Source organism: Cupressus sempervirens, chromosome 11 (genome assembly GCF_028749045.1).
Source record: "Cupressus sempervirens isolate cs-2001-9-10 chromosome 11, ASM2874904v1, whole genome shotgun sequence".
Taxonomy (NCBI): Eukaryota; Viridiplantae; Streptophyta; class Pinopsida; order Cupressales; family Cupressaceae; genus Cupressus; species Cupressus sempervirens.
The window spans coordinates 123,333,110-123,354,097 of NC_143128.1; the positions used below are offsets into that span (position 1 = coordinate 123,333,110).

Below are 20,988 nucleotides of genomic sequence, written 5' to 3' on the forward strand. Positions count from 1 at the left end.
AAATTTTGTATCATCAAGTATGTTATCAATACTTCATTTAACCATTGTCTTAGATGATCCTTGCACTTCATTAAAAAACCATAACTCAACCTTTCTCTTAGGTGCTCTTGTTACATCTTGTTGATTAAATCCTCTTCATCAATCAACTAAGTGAAAATACTTGGATCTTATAATCAATTGTCATTCCTAAAAATAGCAGGTTTGACATCAATGAAAAAACAATGATTGAAAACATTCTTCATCAACGATCTCCCTCTTTCAATCAATCTTCTTCTTACAATGATCTTTTCAATTAGATTTCTAACAAGCTTCTAACACCATCATGCCTTTTAAAGTAATGGAAGCCCTAGGGTTGAAAGTAGATACTAAGAAATGGATGCTAGAGAAGTCCTAGTTATAGGTACTATTAATGCTTTACCATTTAAGCTAGCTGCATACCTTGAGGTAGAGTTGACCATGTCAGTCCTAGTAGTTGATATTCCTCCACATTATGGAATGTTGCCCTCTAGAAAATGGAGTGTTGTTATGGGAGGTAGTCTAGAATGTGACTTAACCTATGCAACTTTTCACATTGGAGATAAGGCTACTAAAGTAGACAGAGAGCCAAGGGTTAGTCATATTTTGAGGGGAGAAATTGACAAAAATGCTACTTGGTTTTTAGACATGGGTGTGAATACATTTAGAGCTGAGTTAATTATCCAAGAAGTTGAAAAGTTGTCTACTATGATTGAGCATGAAGTTGAGTTTTGTACGGATTCACCAATATTATGAACTATGTTCTTTGATGGGGCCAACTCTAAAGAAGGTTGAGGGGTAGGTGTAATTTTTGTTTCCCTTGAAAAGAATACTTTTAGATATTCCTTCACCCTAAATTTTTCATGCACCAATAATACAGCTGAATATGAAGCCCTATTGTTAGGATTGAAAGTTGCTACCCACCATGGAATTAAAAAGTTGCATGGTATAGGTGATTTAGAATTGGTTATTTTCCAGATAAAGGGGACATATGCATCTAAAAATAAAAGATTAAAATAGTATAGTACTGTTTTCTAGGATAAGATATAATTCCTTGATGCATTTGGTATTTCATGGAAAGATAAAACCCAAAATAAGATGTCTAAATTATTAGCAAATGTAGCAATTAAACCACAGGAGGCATCATTTGTAGGAGTTTCATAGATTGAGGTCCAGAATCGACCTTTAATACCTGATAATATTGAACATTGGCAAGTATTTGAAGATGACAAAGACATTCTGAATTTCTTGTTGAATGAAGATAAATACCATGGTCAAGAGTTGGACTATAGTGATTTGATTGAAACCATAGATGGGAAGGAAACAATCTTTGGTGAAGAGGTCATATAATTAAAGACTAATAAAGTACCCAAAGGTTTGGCTATTTTGGAGAACATGTTTGATAACCAAGATAGGGTAAGCCCTAGGGCTAAAGATTGTAAACCTCAGGAATTAGAAGAGATAAATTTGGGTACTAATGAGGCCCCTGAGAAATTTTATATTGGTCAAAATTTGTCAGCCAAAATTAGGAAGCCTTTGATTGACTTACTAAGAAAATATAGACATGTTTTTGCATGGTCATATGGCTTATAGAGAAGATCTTTTACAACATGTCATACCATTGAAGGATAATGTAAAACCTTTTAGGCAGAAATAGATACTAGTCAATCCCACTCTAGCCCCTAAAATGCAAGAGGAATTGATAAAGTTAAGGGATGGAGGGATAATTAAAACTATTAAACATTCCACTTGGGTCTCAAATCTAGTACCTATCAGATAGATATGGTAGTAGATGACCTTAGATCTGATTTATATGACATGGATCACTATGAGTAGTATGTTAATGTTATCCATTATCTACAACACTTGGAAGCTCCTTCCCATTTGACAAAAAATGAGAAGAGGAGTACTAAGTTACAAGCCATTAGGTATATCATTGTCAGGAACAATTTATGGTGTAGAAATTTTGAAGGAGTTCTACTAAAATGCATTGATCAAGAAAATTAAAAAGAGATATTGAAGGAAATGCATTCTAGAGTTTGTGGAGGACATTATATGGCCAAGACTACAACCCACAAGGTAATGAGAATTGGTTTCTGGTAACCTTCTCTTTTTAAAGATGCTTAGGTAATAATCAGAAAGTGTGATGCCTGTCAAAGGTTTGTAGGTAAGTTGAAATTCTGAGGAAATACTCCATTGAAATTAGTAGAGGTTCCAGCACCATTTCAATAATGGGGAATGGATTTCATAGGAGAAATTTCTCCTAAGTCCAATACTAGTTATTCATGGATACTAGTTGCCACTAATTATTCCACAAAGTGGGTGGAGGCAGTCCCTACAAGAAATGAAACTAGTAAAGTTGTCAACAATTTCTTGCTAAATAACATTATTTCCATATTTGGTTGTCCTTAGAAAATTGTAACAAACAATGCAATGTGCTTTAGGTCTGAGGAGTTCATGAAATTTCATGTCAAGTATGGAATTATGAGATCAACTTCTTCCCCTTGTCATCCATAAGGGAATGGACAAGCTGAGTCCACAAATAAGATTTTGTTGAAAATAATTAAAAAGACATTGGATGATAATAAGAAAGCTTGGAATTCTAAGCTGCAATTAGCCATATGGGCTAATAGGGTGACTGTAAAGAAAGCCATTGGTGTAGCACCTTTTGATATTGTGTACAAAATATAGGAAAGGATGCCTCAAAATAACTTGGTAGAACTTTATAATTACATCTAGTTGTACATGATGAAGATATTACAAATGACATGAAAGAAAGGTTGGATGAGCTTGTAGGACTAGCAAAAACTAGGAGAGAAGCATCTCTCAAGAACCAAAAATTGCAACTACAAGTTAAGACATTATATGACAAAAGGAAAATGAGTAAGAAATTTGAATCTAAAGGTTTTGTTCTTATGTAGAATGAAAGAATTGAGGAAAAGGGAAAACATGGAAAATTTGACCCTATATGGTTGGGTCCCTACTTAATTGAAACTCCATGGGGAGAGGATTCTTATTTACCAAAGGATCTATTAGGTAATATTATTGAGCTGCCAGTTCATGGACAGTTCTTGAAGAGGTATTTCTACTGAAATACTTGTTTATCCATGAACAATAGTTCTAGGTCTTCCTATTTCCTTGTATATTTTGTATATTTTTGTAAGTCCCTATAAATACCTTTGTGCAGTAGTTTTTTGCATCTGTTGTTTTGTTTCTATGCTCTCTGAAGAAGTTGTCATTATCTATCAAGTATGTGGTCTACTCTACCATAGATTCTAGATTCTTGTATAGACTTAGTTAGTCTATCATCCCCAGATAGAGCCACTATTGGTCTAATTTTTTACAAAGTAAATTTCTTCTAGTCTTGGTATAAAAAAATTAGAACTGAATCCATTGTTTGCCTACAAGGGTTTTTGGTTCTTTGGCCTTACAATTTTAATAACCTCTAAAAAACTTGTCAAACCCTAAGTCTCATGTTCTTTTTGAATTTATTTGGGCATGAATCCTTTCAAATTTTGAATATTCCTTGACTCGTTTAAATCTTTGATGCCCCCAAGTGCCTTTTACCCTTTTTGTTTCCACCATCTAATCATTATAAGATCTACAACTATCATGTTGTCACTATGTAAAGATACAAGTGTTTTAATAATAGTGACATAGTGACTGCCATGAAATTAACTAGTGGTGTCGTAAGTGGAGGGTTGGCACTGGGAAATTGCATTATTTCAAAAAGGTTCAGTCACATGCTTCATGTCACAATTGTCAGAACCAAATGAAATGAATTGCAAATGGTGTCACTAGAATTTAATTTTTTTAATGATTTGCTATGTTGCAATCAGAAAAAGTTTATATCCTATCAGTAGCAACATAGTGCCTTATCTAAGAATGTCGAGGATGGCAGATTTTGAAAAATGTGGTGGCCATGAATTTCCCCAGTGGTATTATGGACATGCATTTTTATTACAATGTTAGAGGTATTAATTATGGTAATCATGATTGACAAGAAATTATTTTCCCAACACCAAATTTCAATTATCTTCATGAGGTCGTTATGTCACGACTAGAAAAATAATGGATCTTGCTAGTAGCAACATAGCGACTTGACGAGAAATGGTTTTGTGGTGACAAATATTTGAAGGTGGGTCCCAACATCTGCTTCATCAAAAATGAACCATGTAATCTCCTAGACATGGTGGCATCCTACTGGAAACACATATGCAATAAAATTTTTGACAACACCAAAGATCACTATGTTGTGACTGAAAAATTTTTGCACCTCGCCGGTAAAGACATAGTGCCTAGCCTGAAAATGTGCACTCAGCAAGACCCAAATGACATGATGTCACAATAAGGATTAGAATATTCAAATTATGTGCTAGTTTGACTTGACATTTCCATGTCATTAGTACCATGCACCCACACCTAAGTCAGGAGTCAGATGAAAGATAGTGACTATTTGATTAAATCAAATCAATGATCATCACCAAGTCACGATGGAAACTTGTATGTTGTTTAATCATTGGGACATGGCAACTAAGTGACACACTGCAATTATATGGATGTAATGTAGTTTCCTTGCCTTTAGATCAAGTTTGGATCTATGACCTTGTTACTTCATTGCTATGGAGAGTTGCTCAAGTGTTAAGCATAGCGACATAGCAAGTCAAGTAAAGGAATAGGAACCCACCATATTTATATTAAGTAATGAATCAAATGTGCACTACTTGATCAAGATGGAATCAATGGTTATCACTATATCACATAGGCAAAATACTCATTCTTTATGTATAGTGATGTAGCGACTCATCGACATGTATCCTTAAGGATTAGTGGGTCTAGTTTGAAATGCCAATAGTGAAGGAATAGCATAGGTGGATAATTTTCATTGGATTGATTACCAACATGTGAAGTGGAAAATGAGTCATCCTTGTTTCTGCTCCTAGATTGTCAAATTTTTTTAGACCAATGGCATAAATTTAAACATAGAAGGTGGTGCCACTCTATTTCCCTTACAGTTCATTTATGAGGAATGAAAGCTTCACATGGGAGCAAAAAATAGAGTATACTATAGAAGATTTTTCCATTTCCATCTCATGCGAACAAGATTTCAAGCTTTCAAAGTAGAATAAATTAGTGAGAATTTTTGCTAAGCTTGATCAAAACGTGAAGCAGTTTCCCATTGTTCACAAGCTATTGTAGGATTATAGAGAAGAACAAGTGAGAAAATCAAGTAAGTTCCCATATACTATAACCTTTGTAGAAATTTAGTTTTCTACAAACTATATCAAGTATGCCTCCCAAGAAGGTTTTCTCTGGGAAAGAAGATTATTTGGCCAGGAATATCCATGGTGACCTACTTGAACTACTCCCCAAGTCTACCACCAAAACTATGAAAGTGAAAAAATTAACCTCATTAAACCCTAGGCTCAAAATCATAGATGGGTTATACAATAAGGGGAATTGGGTTTGAGATGCCAAAACTTCTTAAATTAGTCTTTCTTTATTTAAGAAATGGTTTTTAGAAAGGAATTTATTTGCTATTGTAAAAAAATATGATCAAGCAATCAGAGTGGTGAGAAGAATTGATGGTGAAATTCTAATCACAATCAGCCCAAAGGAAATTCAATAGGTTTTTGGTTTAGGGCCTCTGACAGACTATCATGTGCCCATTAACCTATAAGAATTAGAGAAAGAATATGTGTCAAGTAAGGATGCAATTAGACAAGGTGCAATGAGGGCACATGTAGGAAAAATTGGAATCTTGCCAGCGATTACAACATCCTCTAGGGAACCCTTCAAAAGGGTGTATTCCAATACCAAGGCTATGGAGGCATATAGGACTCTATGTAGAGTATTTGGTGAAGATGAAAAGGTTTTTATGCCCATAGATTTTTATGTATATGATCACTTAGATTCCTCTTTTGTTGCAGATATTATTTTTTATTTTTCCTCCTATTTAGTAGAAGAAATTCACAATGGCCTAGTTGGGATTGCAAGAGGCAAGGTGGAGAAATTTTTTGGTCACTATTTTTTGTTAATGCATATGTTTTTTTTCAAAGGAGTAACATATTTTGGTAAGTAAATGAAATTAAACAGAGAACGGGATGGGGAAGCACTGCCAGTCCAGTTATGGAGTGCAAATATGACCTAGGAAGCATAAAAGGATAATTTTGTTAGGTTTGATAAGTACTTTGCTTCAACTTTGAGGTGCCTATTATTAAGTGACAATCCCAAAGTACCAAAGGAATTAGTAAGTCTTATTATGCCCCTAGACAATCCTATTAGTTTGAACACTTCACATCATTTGGGAGATATCATCCCATACTTAGTTTCAACTATCTTTAGGATTTATGGTTTTAGAGGTACTCCTCATGTATTACCTTACCACATTTCATTAAAGGTAGGAGTAGCTGAATTTTTGTGGAAACTAGGAAGATTGGAGGAAACATATTTGTTGAAAAGGAAAAGAGGGTCAATATTCCCAACTTGTACTATAGCCCACCAATTTGTGATCACAAAAGGGGGTTGACTTTCTTTGCATAAAATATTAGATTAGTACAAGATGGTTGTCTCTCATCCCCATTTTTGTGATACTGAGGGATTCTATAACTTGTCCTTTAGGCATAGAATCAAGATAGGAAAAATTGATCATGAGTCATATTTTCTTGAAGACATAATAAGAAATGAGTTCTCCTTGCAAGAACAAGAAACTATGAAAGAAAAATGGAGAATGTTCTCAAGGGTTTTGGATTTTATTGATGAAAATTACAGTCCTTTGAGTAATGCCATCATAGAGGTAGATAGAATAAATAAGCTCACGATTAGTTTCCCTGAAACAATGGAAATTATGAATGAGAAAAAGAAATTTTTTATTAATTCTTATCTAGATAAAGCTAAGGAGGTGATGAGGAGACTGGGATTCATTCCCAATCTAGGGGCAGGACAATTTATTGTCTAGAAAAGGCCAAGGTATAATATCATTCAGAATAAGAAGACCACTATGGATAAAGTTAAGCAAATAGTAGATTCCACTAGTGTTGTCTTAGAAGAAAGAGCTACTGAAGCCTCCCCTAAGAGGTGAAAAATAACAAAAGATAAAGGTCCTCACGTTGAGGAATATTTACCTTCACAATCCCCTCTAAGGATTGAAGAGGAATAGCTTACTGGAGAGAAAATTGAACAACTGGGGTCAGAAAGGGGAATTTTCATTAACTAGGTAGAAATAGATGAAGGAAACCCCTAGGATCCTCCTATGCCAAGCCTAGAGTTGATAGTAGCAGATTTTAAATGAAGGGAATTAGACCCTATGATAGAGTAAGCTAGTCAACAATTTTTGTAAAATGATAGTTTTGTCAAGTTTAGAGCTTTCCACCAGTTGGCATGGAGAACAAACATGGGAAAGTATGAAGAAAGATGTAATAAATTAAGAACAAAGCATCTAGAGCTAGAGGAGGCAGCATTGCAAAATCAAGTAAAAGAAAAGATGATGTAGGAATTCCAAAGTATAACTCCTGAAGAGGGGAGGTAGATGGTGAAAGAATCAAATATTTTATTGCTATTCAATTGGGACATAGCAAATGCTCTAACTTTTTATTCTATTTCAAATAAATTGGACCTATAGGACCAAAATAAAAAAGATTCAAAGGTATTATTTTCAGTGAGGACTAGGTTGCTTTGGTTATATGGTCATTAAGGAAGGGATTAAGGGTTGTTTCATCATAGCCAGATGACTCTAGGTTAATGAGAAATATCATTATGAAAAGAGTAGTAGATACCTCTCATGTGGAGGCAACACACATGGGTGTTGGAAAATCTCAGTTTGTTTTGGCTACAACAAAAAAGGAAGAGAAGACAATGTTTTAACTATAGAATAAGTATGAGAGAGTTTTGGAGGCATACAATAAAGAAGTTTAGAAAATAATTGAACTTGAAAATAAGGTAATGAGCAGGTCTTCCAAATCAATAATCACATATCCTCACCCTCCAGTGGAAACTTTTAAATCCAGTCCTCTGATAGAAATGCTAGATACCCCACAAAGGCCACAATATTACATGGCTAAAGATTTTGAAGAAGAAAAGAGAAAATTGTGGGCTTTACATGTAGAGCTAAATGTGCAATATGAAGACAGATTGAGAAATTCTCTCGTGTATCTAGAAAATAAAATTGAATGGCCATTATTTTATGATCCATTAGCAAGAACAATAAAAATATGGGATGAAATAAAAGAAAATGATGAGCCTTTGAAGCCTATTATGAATAAGTGGGGAAAGAGAAGAAAAAAATTTCATTCTTATGTTACTCTATCCTAAGGTCTTTACATGATCAGATAGAAATAACTTATGATCTTGCTCATGATCTCATAGAATTTGATGATAGGTGAGTTGAGTTACAAAAAAGAATTGTTAGCTATTTGGATAAGTATAAGAGCTAGAAATTTTATTTTTTCGCACATGCTTTGAATAGGAAAAATAGATTGAAAAATGAAGATGAATGTGCTAAAGAATTAGATGATTTATTTTGTCTGAGAATGAATAAAATCATTAATGAAATAGGACATGCATGGTGGGCCACCACAACAAAAGAAATTGTGAAAGCCTAAATAATCTTTGATTCTTTGAAACAAGCTTTTATTGATATTGACAAAGAGGGTGAATATGTGATCAAGAAGCAATGGGATACTCTACAATTTGATTGGCTAGATGACATAGTTTTTGACTAGTGAATGGAAAATATTACCTTCGATGAATAGTTAGAAGAAGATAAAAGTGATGATGATGAGACACATGAAGATGAAATATAGATCATCGACTCACTTCCACTAGTGCATGGGAAAGAAGAAGACAAAGAAGGGCAATCATCTCGTGTGAAAGATACGATGGACTAGATGGACGATGTGGTAGAAATGATACCAAATGTAATGGTCACCTTGGTAGTACATGATGATATGAGTGGAAATGCCAAAGTAGAGGTGAATTTTTAGGAATCAGAGCCTGACACATCACTTGAAAATTTGATAGCTACATATGCTGAGGATTGAGAGTGAATAAAGGCTAATCATGGGACTTGTAGCATTTGAAGATGTAAGAGAAGAGGGGCCTACCAAGAGAATAATATGATGTATTACCTTTCTATTACACAAAGTTTTTTCTTTTCTTGGTAAGAAAAATGTAAATATCTTTTGTCAAAGGACACCTATCGGTTCTCTATGCCTAAATCTTGTTGCATCTAACACTATATAAGTGAGATTCCAAGGCTAGAGAATGGTTTGATTTCCAATAAAATTTTATTTTATATTGAGTATGGTTCAGTCCAGTTAAATGTATGAAAGACTTATGATGTATTCTCTCTAAAAATACTTGGAATTTATTGATATTATAGGGGTCCAGTGTCTTGTCTACAGTCATTCAAAGTTTAATTAAAATTGTATGCAAATCATCAAAAAAAAGATTAATACAAAATTGAACTATCCCCATATCCATTCTTGCTAAAAAAATTCTCCTTTGTTATTACCTAGTGGTTCTGATATTATATGAGCAAAGCTTGTCCACTTGAATGCAATTCACTTAGGTTGAATGTCAATTCATTATTGCTATTAATTCAATGAATTAAGTAAATGGTTTAGTGAATTTGATGGGATTGCTATGGTAGTAGAAAGGATGTTTGTAAGAATGAATTCTAGTAAGAATTGCTAATAATATTTGTTGTAATGCAACAAATCAGATCTATAAATTGCAGTATACTCTAAATTCCAATGAAATATGCACTGATCTAGTTAATCCAGTCTGTAGGTAGGTAGATCATGATTAAGTATCAAGTCTAAAATCAAAATCAACTTTATTTTACTATTTGAAGAGTTTCAAGGATGGTTAGCACTTGTTTGCATGTAACCTTTAAGCTTTAGCTTGCTAATATTGCTGGAAATACTTGCAAATATAGAAGAATTGTGACCAAATCTATTTATAAGGGGTGTATATCATCTGAAAGTGTCAATGAATGGATAAACTATATATATGTCAGAGATAGAAGATGAAAATCAAAATGAAACTAATAAAATTCTCATACAATAGCATTCATTTTGAATTATTCCTTAGGTATACCCATCTTGATTCTATAGAGCGTAAAGAGTAGAACGTTAGTCTAGGTTTTGTTGAAGTTGGATCCAAATAATATGCATACATAATTGTTGATGGGAAGTAGCTAGTCCCTAGATTTGTGGGTAGTATTATCTTGGTATTCTGATTTTTTTTGTTCAATAGTTGGAAAATACCTACAAGACATATGTTATGAATATTTTGTGGAAGAAAATTATGTGTACAGTTGGTGAATTCAAAAAAAAACCATAGTTCTTGCTTTCCAAATTTATATGCACTTAGTAAGATAGAATAAAATTGTTATATTGAATAGCTCCTTGTATATGCATGATTAATATTTCCTTTGGATTCCTAGTTCAATCAAAATCCTACTAGCTAACACCATCTCCTTATCAAATGATCACTAAAATTCTTGGTAGGATAAAGCAAAATTTGCTTGAAAAGAGAAAATGCATTTTTTCAATTCTAGGAGAAAGTCTTGCTGTAGGTATACATTACCTCTTTGGAAAATTTATGGGGAAACAGATTAAGTCTCTCCTCAAAATACAGGGCATTAAAATAATCAATAGAATATACCCTATAACCAAGTACATTAAATATTCATAATAATATAACATATACCCTATGAACAAAAATAGGATATTATATATCTATACCTACATATATAAGCTAACACTATGTCAAGGCTAGGTTACTACCTACCCCTTAATACTAGCTTATCCTAAGTCAAATTCCTAAACTCACTATACTTCAAAAAATGACATACATAATTATACAAAACAATGTGGTACAAAAAAATAATAATATTAAAACTCCACAGCCTTGTGCAACGTGTAGAAACTATGGACGAGGTGGTTCTTTTCATTGAACAATATTGATTTACAAGTAAATGTATAATACTTTATCAAATTATTTAAAAAGTAGACATGTTAAAGAAATATTATTATGCATTGAATAGAAACTACTTAATTTAATGATAATCTAATTGATTATTTATGTTTGATAAATTGAAACTAAAATTGAAGTATTTTCTATCAAAATTAAAGAAGACATTATACAATGTAAAATATAAGATGTTACAAGAAACTAAATTTATTCAAAAAGTAAAAATTATATTATAAGGTGAAATTAAAGCTATGTATTCTTCATTTAAGAATTTCTTTAAAATTACTTTAAAACTATTATATTAGTTGAGAAAAATTTATATATCTACTAAATATATAAAATTTTGTTATTTTTAATCTAATAAATAATATTTTTAATAGACATGTTTAAAATGTTTATAGTTTATATTACATGTAATTAAATTTGTAGAAATTAACATTAAACATGCATAATTGTCATAATATATAATTAAGATTTAGAAAATATAATTATGCATGATAGAATTTTTTGTGTTTAATGACTATCTAATTGATTACTTATGTTTGCTATGTTCAAACTTAAAATTGAAAAGACTTGCTCTTTGAAATTAAAGCTATTTAATTTTTTTAAAATTCATTTTAAAACTATTATAGCACCGGATGTATATTGTACAAAATCCCTCCATCAGCAATAGTAAACCTAGCTAGAAGCTTTCCCGGCTCATCATCTTTCCTGACGGCCAGCTGAACATGGCGAGGAATGATCCGCAGCTTCTTGTTGTCGCGGGCGGCATTGTCGGCCAATTCTAGCACCTCGACAGCGAAATACTCCGTCATGGCGGCCAAATACATGGCAGCGCCTGTGCAAACCTGCATCGCATATCGGCCGTCCATCAGAGATCGGCCGATCTGATCGACGGGAAATTGGAGGCCCGCACACGGACTTCTTCCGTGCCTCTTTTCTTCTGCCTCTGCCCTTCGATCCGCCTTCCATTTTAGCTCGGCACAGATGATTCCTTGCACTTAGGCGGACATGCGTAGGCATTTTCTAGCCCCAATATGCAACACAATGCGTTGCCTCTTGCGGGGTTTTCCAGATTTAGCACAGAACAAGAAAAAACTGCTGAATTACTTTTAGGTCCTGATACAGTCTATAGGGCTTTCAAACTATCGATGCAGGCACTTGCAATATTCATGACACTCTCATGTGCTGCTGCATTCTTCTGCAGATGCAGAGCAGCTTATGCAGTTGACAATTTACCACCACCATCTTATCAGCAGCTGTCAGCCAATGTGAAAGCCATGTGGAAGCTTATTTGGCCTAAGCTTTTGCAAATTCTGACTGTTTTTAGGGATATGGATTCATCATTTCTACACTTCTCGCTAGAAGCGTCCTTTTCGATAATTTCTGACATGTTGACTGTCACAATTAATACGAGTTTATCCCCTTGAGAAATTTGTACCATTTTTTACCAATTAAAAAATAAATTTATCCCTGGTAAAATTAATTTTGACCAATAGAAAATTAGAATTTAAATCTAATAAAAGAATTTTTAAATATTACATGTTTAAACTTTAGGTTAAAAGATTTTTTTTTTTTTTTAAAAGTAATTATGTGCCCCACTGAAAACATTAGTACAAGGCAAGGGACTAACAAGGCAGGGACTAATAAATGTTAAATGCATACCTTTTGATTGGAATATGACACAAATTCAGGAAACCCTTTTTCTTCTCCTTGAAAAAAGACAAAAACATTTACCTTGGGTTTAGTGTTAAGAAAATGTCCATTGTTTAGGAAATGTTTCCCACCTTCCAAGCATACATGCTTGGGTAAGAAATCATAATTAACACCTGACATAAGTTAGGACTCTCAATTCAGGCGCCTCACCTTACGAATCGAGAAAAAAGGTTGTGTTTTAAAATATGTTAAGCCTTGCCCCATCCTATTAAATTAGAAACTTTGCAAATGCAAAACTATGAATTCTTTCAATCCCACCACACCTAGGTGGAGGAGCCTTGTGCTAGGATAGAGGGGAGGAATAAAATTAAATGGGGAGATGGTCATGTCAAGTTGCCTAGGGGTTAATGATGGTCTACAACTTGCATTTAGGTTCTTTAAGGGCAACGGCTACCCAAGCAGCCGATTCTACTGCCTGGATGCCTCCCTCCCCATCATCGCCATGCCCCCAATCATACTATATCCGTCTGGCATCCCCGTACATCCACCGTCACGTGTCAGACCATTTATGCATCAAACTGTTGCTCAGGTACTCAACACGATTGCATTGGATTTGACAGTGACCATTTAATATTTATATCCTTATATTTATGCATAAATGTGTATCTTTAATTTTTTTATATTTAAAGTGTCATTTATATTTTTTGAAATAATGTATGTTACATTGTGTAATATATAAATATATAATATTATGTTATCTAACTTTTATATTATTTATATTTAATAGTTTATTAATATTATAAATATTATTTAAGTTTAATTTTATCTTACATTAATAATTTATTTTAAAATTTTATTAAATTTTATTTTAATTTTATAGTTGAATTTAATGAAATTCTAGATATGATATAGAAAAATTTGGATTTAGATTAATATAAGTATGGATTGAATTCAAAATTTAAAAACAACAATTGTAAGATTTTATCATAGATTTATTTTAAAAATTAAAAATTACAATTATCTATCTTATGATTTTAAAAATTTTCCCACTTTATATTTAGCAAATAAAGGTTTCATATGTATAATGACATTAAGTGTGATTACAGTGCCAAATCCATAAACCAATCACTGTAATACAATATTGATCTCTTTAATTAAGTGTGTCTTTTGTATATACTTACTATAGAACAATAAATCTCCTTTTATTTTTTCTTAGGTTTAATTAAGTGTGTCTTTTATATATGCTTACTATAGAACAATAAATATCCTATTATTTTGTCTTAGGACAAAGAAATGTGGAGAACTAAGAGAAGTAATATATATCTTCCTATCTATTTTTTTAAAAAATTATGATGTCATGCAATTGGAGAATTACAATTATTTATAGCTCAAAATATCAAATTTATGCTTAGTGTCATTTAAAAAATTATTTTTTGAATTTTGAATTTATTATATTTCTATTTTAAAAAATGTTTAAAATTTAAAAATGATATGTCTAGTTTTATTTTTTATTAAACATAGGTTTGAATCAATTAACTTTGAGTATAAAAATATTAACATCAAACTCAAGTCGTCAAACAAAAGAAAGTCTTATAATATAAAATCTAAATTTTAGATCAATTTTTTTAAATAAAAAAATTAAATATATAAATATCATCAAAATTTTCTTATTTTTAAATCAAAAACTTTAACAAATATAAATTCATAGCTATTATTAAAAATTCAATCAACAAATAAAATTAATATTCAAATTTAAAATACTAAATGGTTGGAATCTATTAGATAGCTGGTAATATTTAGATAATACTAAAAGGTTCAAACAATCTTTTTGTCAAAGTAATCTTAATCATAACATTATTATAAAACTTCAATTGTATACAACGTATAGAAATTGTAAAAATTTATAGTTTTGATTAAAATTTGATCCATTAGACAAATGTTTTATAGAATTTTTTATTGTCATTTACATTCACTAATTAAATTAATTAATTTTTTTCATAATTCTTCATAATTGAAATAATTGACTGTCATTCACTAATTAAAAATTATTATTATTTAAATCTATATAATTGAAATAAAAACATAAAAAAATATTTCAGTGTTGTATTTACATATATTTTTCAAATAAAATAAAATAAGTATATAATTATATTTTTTGAATATTCGAAACAAAGAAAAAAAATATAATCATAATATATTGAATTTTTATAAAGAATGTAATTAAACATATTACACTAATTAAATATTATGCAAAGCTTTGGATGAATAAAAAAAATGAAGTATGAAAAAGATAAGTGTAAGAATGAGGGAGCTTGAGTTAATAAACCAAATATAAATCAATAATTATAAGTATTATTTTATTAATTGCAAATGACAATGACAAAAAAACATTGCACACAATTGTCAAAAGTATTATGATGCCAAGCATGGATGGCATGAGACATGGGCATCCAAGCACTACAAAATTCGTGCCTAGATAGCTCTTGCCGACTGTTGTGGCTTTCTATTCTTAGTGGCGTAACAATTTGATTGATTTTGAATTTCTAATTATTAGTAATAACATCATTAGATATATGGGGCGACGTCTATCCAACATAAAATTTGCACCAGATTTGACAGTTTTTATAATTTATTAATTAATTTTAAAACTTCTGTGACATTAAAAACTGGGGCAACGACTACCCAGGCAGCCGATTCAACTGTTTGGACGCCTCCCTCCCCATCATTGCCATGCCCCCCATCATACCAACAACTGTCCACACTGTTGTGCACTGTCGTACTTTTTTGATGACTCCTTTTCCAATGCCTGTCATAGTCTATGTGTATTTGATGTTTTTACGTTTTATTATTGTCAAAATCAAATCATGTGCGAATATAGGTAAAGTCATAAGATTTCTTTTTTTATTTAACAAGTGTTTGTATTCAACTTTTTAAATATAGATTAGATTTTTATTTTATTAAATTGTTATAGAAAATTATTTGGTAAATTTTAAATTAAGAAATATAATAAACTACTTTTTCAAATAATGCATCGTTATTTTTTTTGATAAGCTAATATATCATTTTCAATTATTTGCCTTTGGATTATTTTTAACATTTCATATTAAGAAGGTGATCTATCCATAATGTTTGATATGAAAATTTAATAATTCTTTTAAATGCATGAATTTTAAATTGAACTTATTTTATTCTTCCCTTCATGCGAGCAGATATTGGAGTTATGGTGCCAGAAAGACTTCTCTAGGACTTAGAGTAGCACTTTGACAAGTCAGAGCATGATTTAAAATTAAAAATTTTCTATTAGAATTTTCAATCTAATCAACAATAATTATTCACTATTGTCATGCTTTGTAAGCATATTATCTCTTATTCATACACTATTCCAAATGGGAGAAGAAACATTTTCTTTAACATTATTTTGAGCACTTCAATTATAAGTATAGTAATTACCTCTTTATTATAATAAATATAGAGACATATTTTTCAAATAATTAGAAAAGAAAATTGATAAAATCATATTCATGATCAATATTTGAATGGGTATATATGATTGATAAATATATAATTATTTAAATATATATCCATTATTTAAGAATATAAATATTATTATTTTATTTAATGAATGTTAAAAAATAGTCATACAAAATTATATTATTATGTGTTATGTTTTATGATATTAGATTAAATATGACTCTAAATCAATTTTAAAAATTTAAAATTATTTTTATTATAGTAATTTGAATATAATTATATTTTAGTATCTAAAAGATCATTTGAAATAGATGGATAATAGACTAATAAATTTCTTATATAATTTTATTTGTTCATGAATGAAAGAATAGATTAAAAAAAAGAAATATATAATGTTCTTAAAATAAAAAATAAATTCATGAAAATAAATACAATTATATCCTCGATATGAAATAATTTCACTATACCATCAATTAAATGATTTCTCAAAATTATATTAGAAGTCAATTAAATTATATAATTGCTTATAATATATAATTTAATTGATAGATTAAAGAGATTTATTGTTCTGTAGTAAGTATATATAAAAGACACACTTAATTAAAGAGATCAATATTGTATTACAGTGATTGGTTTATGGATTTGACACTGTAATCACACTTAATGTCATTATACATATGAAACCTTTATTTACTAAATATAAAGTGGGAAAAAAATTTAAAATCATAAGATAGATAATTGTAATTTTTAATTTTTATAATAAATCTATGATAAAATCTTATAATTGTTGTTTTTAAATTTTGAATTCAATCCATACTTATATTAATCTAAATCAAAAATTTTCTATATCATATCTAGAATTTCATTAAATTCAACTATAAAATTAAAATAAGATTTAATAAAATTTCAAAATAAATTATTAATGTAAGATCATATTAAACTTAAATAATATTTATAACATTAATACACTATTAAATATAAATAATATAAAAGTTACATAACATAATACTATATATTTATATATTACAAAATGTAACATATATTATTTCAAAAAATATAAATGACACTTTAAAATAAAAAAATTAAAGATACACATTTATGCATAAATATAAGGATATAAATATTAAATTGCTACAGTCACTGTCAAATCCAATGGAATCGCGTTGAGTACCTAAGTGAATAGTCTGACGCATAAATCATGTGACGCATGACGGTGGATGTACGGGGATGCCAAACGGATACAATATGATGGGGGCATGGTGATGATGGGGAGGGAGGCATCGAAGCAGTCAAATCGGTTGCCTGGATAGCCATTGCCTTCTCTTACACTGATTGCACTCGGGGCCCCACCGCACAATAGATTCTTTTTACTTTATTCCTTTGGGGCCCATTTGGTTGCTAGAAATGATTCGAGAATTGGCATTCAGAAACCTTGATTTGGGATTCTAGAACTTGAAATCCAAATTACTATTTTGAGGATTCGATTTAGGACCGTTTGGTTCACCAAGAATTCATTATGAGAATACACATTGTCATTGTTTGGTTGCACATTTCTAGAATTGCAATACCGGCTAGAATAATATGGAATGATATTTTAATTAAGATGGAATGACGATTTTAAAATCTTATCAAAACATAGATTAAATAAAAGTTTAATATGAAATAAAATAATGATCAAATGTTTTTTAATCAAGTTAAAATTGATAGATAATGTAAATTTTTTCTTGTATTATTATAATATAATAATTTTTATTCATTTTTATGATACAAACATATCAAAAACATATGTAAATTTATCTAAAGACACATTCTAGTGCTAATGCATAATAGTAGATTCTTGAAAGTGGATTATAGACACATTCTAGTGCTAATGCATAATAGTACAAATGCAGCTCCTCACCTCCCTAGGTTGAAAATTGAGCAAAACTCAATGTTATCCACTCCAGTAATCTTACTACATAGCTATTGTGGATATATAGATAACCTGTCTTTCCAAGCTATCAGTATCAAAGTGCATTCACTTTATGATGTCTAGGACATCAATGTGGCTAAAACTTTAGTTTGGAAAACCCAGTAAATTGTAATGAAACATATTCATATAACTATGTTGTATTTAAAAAAAAGTTAAAGTAAACATGATTTGAGCTCATCAATTAAAAGAAAACAAATACAAACATGATAAATTGCCTCTACTGTCAAATGTTAAGGACCAATTTTGCAATGCATGTCAAATGAGTCATGCAATGACCTGCATAGTCAAAATCAATTGTCAATTAGCTTGAATTTCTATACAACATAGTAAATCTTGACAATATATAGACTATCCTTGTTGCAATTATGTTGTAAACACAATGCATTTCCAACAGTTGGCTCACATACTTTGCTGAAATCAAACATGGTTAATATAGAAGAACATTTATCAGGAAACCAACATGGTTATCAAAGTGGATGAAAATTGAACTGCGAAAGAAACTTAACAGCAATAATAACGGAGGAGTGTCTTCTTTGGGCTCTTCATTCAGGACAATTGTGACTAAGAAAAGTTATTTCGTCTATTTTGGCCGTAATCACCCCTTCTAATTACCATTTTAGTTTTTCAAATCAATATGATGATAAAAATCTTATTAAATAGATTTTTGCATGAAGCTTGATGATTTTTTGCCTAGATGTCTTCTTCAAACTACAGTAGAATTTTTTTAACATTAAAATGATCTTAACGCCAAAGAAATACGCGTGTGCAGCATACAAACCTTGCAAGCATTGTCCAACACATGTTTGTATCATTCATACAAATCATTTTGTTCGAATACACTATGGTTACCATTAATTAATTATTAATAATAACAAGAATATAATGGTTTTCACTTGTTAGATTCTCTTCATCATCTTCGTGCATAGGAAAACTCCAAGAATATAATGGTTTTCACTTGTTAGATGCTCTTCATCATCTTCGTGCATAGGACAACTCGAGTTAACTTTTTTACTATGCTATGTTGTCCTAGATTTTTTGCTGACATCAACTAAGTCTACTTGATGATAGTTGTCTGGTTAAATTTGATGGCATTGCTCATGTTCTAATTAGCTTGAGTTTTTACCATTTCTTCTTTTTTAGCGTCATCAATCACTATATTCAGATAAACTGTGGTTTTTAATATTACATTTTATTTCCTTTTTACATATTTAGACAATGCATATTAATGCACGCAATACAATCTAATTAAAATTTTATTTTAAACCTTTTTGTTGGTTTTCAACAATTTCTTTTATGCACTTTCCTAAAATATGGTAGTATTTTCTACAACCCTTAATGCTAATGACTTATCATGAGAGTATTATTGCCTTCCTTCTATATATTAAGTCAGGCTACTTAAATTAACCTAATTCAAATCAAGAAAACATCTAAGCTCATAAGTAAATTTCATGTATCTTATCTTCACAAATTAAACGCTCTCCATGCCATTTCGCATTGCATTTGATCACCTTCACAAATTAAAATCTCTCCATGACATTTGACATTCTATTTCAAGTTCCCGCCACTAAAGGTAGGAATTTTGGTGCTTGCGCCCCTTGTTTTTTTATGGTGTGGAAGCTCCACCATTTAGAAATCATTTTTTTCACATAAGATGCCAAATGAACCCTACTCTTTTATACTTGTATGCCTTTGTAAAAATATTGCACATATGACATGTCAAAAAAAAAAACCAAAGAAAATGCATTCCATGTCTTCTAGGCATAATTCTGATCTTGCATGTAGTGCCTGCCCCTGGTTCGCATTTTGTTATCATTGCTGAACTCTTTTAGAGTTAGTTTTATGTTGTTGGTTAGCAGCATTCTTTTGAGATTATCAGATATTGTGCTATGGATTCGGTTTATTATGTGATGAGATTACTTAGACTCTACATTTCATGTATGTATGATGATTATTTTTTAGTGTTCGCAATTATTGATGATGATTATTACATTGCTTTCAGTTATTAATGATGATTAGTAAGATGATTTATTATCATATGTGTTTTTTTATGAATACTTACCCCATACTTGCATGTGTATGGTGTGTGTGTTTTCTTTGCGTGTTTGCTTTTGTATGGCGTGTCTGATGTGGTTAAGGAAGGGAGTCGTAGTCACCTGCTAGTCGGGATCTACACGATGCACCACTTCCTTCCATTGCCTGTTTAGTTTGGTATATATTGTGTTTTTACATGCATGGTTTTTATGCAGGTTGTAGGTACCGGGTATCGACTTCCCTGAATTGCCAGGATGAGCTTACCCTATCACATTATCTCAATGATAAGAGAGGGGAGATAAATTCTCAAGTCCAAATCCCAACCCTTTAAGCCATTTGTCCTAATTGGAAAATTAGGACAAGTATCTGAGTTGAGTACCCTCCGAATATGTTGGATGATGTAATTCATGATTTAAACCCTTGGTTTGATTTTGTATGTATTTTGGCTATGATGGATTTTCATATTTTACCTTATGAGTCTTTGGAGTATTTTCTATTAATTAAGCCTAATTAAAAGATTTAATTAATGGTATAATTAAATGGAAAATCAATATGGTATTTTAATATTTATTTTATTTAATTAATTGAAAAATTAATTAAATAAAATAATTAAATTTGAAAATAAAAAGTTTAAAATTTAAATTTGGAATGTGACTATATTTATTTTAATAATAATATATTTGGAGTTCATTTTTAAATAAATGACTAAATAATATTATTATTAAAGCTAATAAATATTTTAGCAATTAAGTTTTGGAAAATGAAATTTAAAAGTAGAAAATATATTAAAATTATTAAAAGATTCTAGATTTCATGTGCTTAAAATATGAATATATTAAGATTGAAAAGTGGATTTATTAAAGTTA

The 20,988-nt window shown here is 30.6% G+C and overlaps 1 pseudogene; it reads right to left on the minus strand.

Annotated features, from left to right (window-relative positions):
- Positions 1–11,618: 11,618 nt before the first annotated feature.
- On the minus strand, positions 11,619–20,284 carry LOC149528521 (putative histone H2A.5; annotated as a pseudogene).
- Between the last annotated feature and the right edge of the window lie 704 nt (positions 20,285–20,988).